The sequence below is a fragment of the Neophocaena asiaeorientalis genome, unplaced genomic scaffold (genome assembly GCF_003031525.2).
Source record: "Neophocaena asiaeorientalis asiaeorientalis breed wild unplaced genomic scaffold, Neophocaena_asiaeorientalis_V1.1 scaffold140, whole genome shotgun sequence".
Lineage (NCBI taxonomy): Eukaryota > Metazoa > Chordata > Mammalia > Artiodactyla > Phocoenidae > Neophocaena > Neophocaena asiaeorientalis.
Window position 1 is genome coordinate 882,998 of NW_020173729.1, and position 3,894 is coordinate 886,891.

Genomic DNA, 3,894 nt, shown 5'->3' on the forward strand with positions numbered 1-3,894 from the left:
CATTACATAGATTCTACTACTGAAAACCTGTACAAAAGTATTGCCTTTTAATCCTGCTTGGGGTTTACTGTGGTGAAAACTATTTTACCGGCACATACAAAATTGAAGCCGATTAAAAAGCATTGTTCACATTGAGAAATCGGAGAAATGATTTTTTAATTTATTTATTTGTTTTTATTTTTGGCTGTGTTGGGTCTTCATTGCTGTGCGCGGGCTTTCTCTAGTTGTGGCGAGCGGGGGCAACTCTTCGCTGCGATGAGTGGGCTTCCCATTGAGGTGGCTTCTCTTGCTGCGGAGCACAGGATCTAGGCACATGGCCTTCAGTAGTTGTGGCTCACGGGCTCTAGAGCGCAGGCTCCATAGTTGCGGCACATGGGCTTAGTTGTTCTGCGGCACGTGGGATCTTCCCAGGCCAGGGATCAAACCCATGTCCCCTGCATTGGCAGGCGGGTTCTTAACCACTGCGCCACCAGGGAAGCCCAGGAGAAATGATTTTTAAAACTGTTGAGAGGCAATGCTAGACGTGTACACTCCAGAGCCAACCAGTGACCCTCAACCTAGTCTGTGCCTTTAAAAATACAGATTCTCCTGGGTGTCAGTGCAGGCCTTACCCAATCAGAATCTCTGGGGCTGGATCCCAGGCACGTGTATTTTTTAAAGCTGTGATGCTGATACACAGTCAGGGTTGGAAGCCACCCCAGCCTTCTTTTTATGTGGCAGGAATGCTGGCTGTTCACTAGAGGTCTGATCCCTTTCCAGAGGGGGCATTGCAGCTGGGAAGTGACAGCCCATCAGTCCCCCTTGCATGTAGGCAGGGCCTTCTGACTGAGTTCTGGCCAATGTAACATGAGCAAAAGTGATGTCCACCATATGCAGGCCTGGCCCTCTGCAACCTCCTACTCACCCTCTATTTCCTCTCTTCCCCTCCCTGTCAGCAGGCGGTTGATGCCTAGGGCAGCCCTCCCTAGGCTGTTGAAATTAAGATTTTTAACTTTTTAGGCCCTCCCTAGAAAGTTAAAAGTTTCAATTAACCTAGAGATCTTCAGTGTTTTACTCCACTGGACAAGTGGTAAAATAGATTCAAAATGATTTTCTGGACAAATATTTCAACATCTTCCAGATGTGTATTATTACCACTCTTTCCAAACAGTATTTTTGAAGTTTGCTAACTTATCACCACAGGGTCAACTCTCCCCACCCCTGCTGAGTGTCCCACAGTTTCATCTTCTCTACCCCAGTGTCACAGAGCCCCTCCTTCCCTGCTGTCTACAAGGCAACCTCAGAGCGGGTATAGGTGTATATGCACTTGGCTCAAAAGCTTGCCCTCTCCCCTCTTTCCTCGTCATTTCAGAGTCTCTTCCTTTATTTATCAGAGATAGAAAAGAAAAAGGATGTGAATGGAAGACAATACTGTATTGAGATAATCAGGGTGTGCGGGGTTCCATCTGTTTCTTCCAATCCTGAGATAAGGAAGAAATCCTTCTGCTAGGTGAGCACAGTACTTACAGTCACCCAGAGTTGGAAACCCGAATGTGAGTCTGGAAGAAGCATAGCGTTTTGCTAATGAGGAGTCCCACGGTCCAACTCTGTTGAGTCTTGGCAGTGGGCTGCCTGTTGGAGCATTTCTCCAGTTAATTTAGCTGTTGTTACAGCAGATCCCACAGTGGTGCCCTTGCTGGCTGTTTAAACAGGGAGCATGCTCAGTGTGCCTAGGCTGTGGGTGGCAGGGAGCAGGGCAGGCACTTGTCTCCCTGGTAAAAGAATCAGTATAACATACTTGAGAGACTGATTCTTGGAGCCTTCTTGTGGGAGAGACATCCAGCAACCATTCCTCGGACGGCTCCCAGCTCTACTAAAGACTGCTCCAGTCCAAGCTGACCTCCACTGGGGAGGACGCCAAAAGGTCCCACTGAGTGAGTAAGGTAAGGGGGAAAATTAAGTATTTCCTTTACAAAGACGCTAGTTAAAGCAAACTTTGTTGTTTCCACTAGTTTATGTAGTTCTTTTGCTAACATTGTCCCCAAATCTCAGCTTCTCCAGGGCCACGTGCACACACACACACAGGAAAGGAAAGAGAGAATATCTCTCTATGATGGCTTTGAAAGTAGCCAAGCCAGGATGAAAAAACTAGAAGCTTGGGTCTCTAGACTATTCCGTTTTTGCTTTTGTTTTGGTTTTTTAAGCAATGTAAGCTACTGGATTTGAAGTCTAGTATGATGAAGTCTCTTCCATTTTTTATAAGTCTGAGCACTCATTTCCCCGGATTTGTTCAGGAAACCGCACTCCCTTTCCTGTCTTACCTAGGGAAAGTCATTTCCTTTAAAGCGAAGTTCCTTCTTGGACTAGGAACTTACCTCAGGTTGCATCTTCTTTGCTGTTCCCCTGACAGAAGCAAGCAGAGAGCCACTAATGGTCCCAGTAAGGAGGCCTGTGGAGAGTATTGACCATTACAGTGCCGATCGATGGTAAAGCAGCTGCAGTGCCCAAAGGGGGGTGGGCTGAGCTGAACCTGCACCCTGGCCAGCTGTGTATGGTGCTGTGGATGAAAATCACAGCAGGATGGCGGGAGTCCCTTGAAAACACCCCTGACCATCTGTGGGAAATACTTACCACCCACATATGCATAGGGAAATCACTGCGGGGTGATTTCTGTCCCTCAGCACTTAATGAGTACTGGGGTTCAGTAACATGCTCAAGACTGCACAGATGGTGAGTGGAGGAGCTGGGACTGGAACCCAAGTGGGCCCGACTCCAGAGCCTGCGGCATGCACCTGAATCCCAGTGTAAAGCCGTGAAGGGAAACACACCTGGAAATCTTAGTGGAATCCACAGGATTGGTTTCCTTGGCTTTTAATGCCATCAAAGTAACTATCAGGTTCAGGATTTTTCCCTCTTTATTATAAATGTATACACTTTGCCTGAAATATAGCTCTTCAAGCAAAGTGAATGGACTTACTGCTTTCCTTGACCTACTACTGAAAAATGCATTCTCCATCCAATACTCAGCCTGAAAACAAACACACACACTTTTTCATCACTTTTTAAAGATTTAATGGGCTAGACTTGTTCTCCCCTAAAACTTATTCTCAGGAATAGGCAATTTTCTAGACCCCAGAGAGCATTTATTTGCCTCTCTCGTGCTAACACATTCAGTGATAGTAAATTAGGTCTTGAAAGAGGCCCATTCATTGTTTGGTGCCATTGGTGTGCACCAGCAGAAATACTCAGTGGGCTGAAATAATGTATTGGCATCCTGAGCACCGACCCTAAGCAGCTTAGATCCAAAACAGAGACTTGCTTGCACAACACTTCCAAAGGATTGTGCATCTGGAAATGTTTTTATGATCAGCTATATTTTCAGCCTGGTGAAGGAGGTCAGCAGACATTTTCCCTGTTTAAATGGGATGGGGGGGTAGCGCGGTTGGAGGGAGGTCACAGTCACACAAGGTTATGGAGAAGCCAGATGGCAGACAGGGAGAATTCTAGCAATAACTCCCCAGGGTTCCTGGAGACCGCGACTTCCAGAGTAGACCGGTGCTTGAATCGCGATCCAGATCAAGGCCTTCCGACCCAAGGGTGAGCCTAGGTGAGGACCAACCACTGCCCCCTCCCCCCGCCCAGTAGGCTTCCGCAGGGGCGGGGCGCTCCGCTGGGTTGGAGCTGGCAGGGCCAGGTTTGGCATGCTATTTGGAGAGAAGGGACGAGATCCGAAAGCTGAGTTTGGTAGAGGTGAGCTGGGTGGGAGCTCATTCCAACTCCCCCATGCAGAAGGTCTGCAGGTAAACAAAAACGTTCCCCACCCCGCCACCGATCTGTCCCGGATCCCGGCGTAAAGAGGGCGGGAGGGGGGCGGGTCCGTCCCGGGCGGGTCCCTCCCCGGGCTGCGCACCCTCG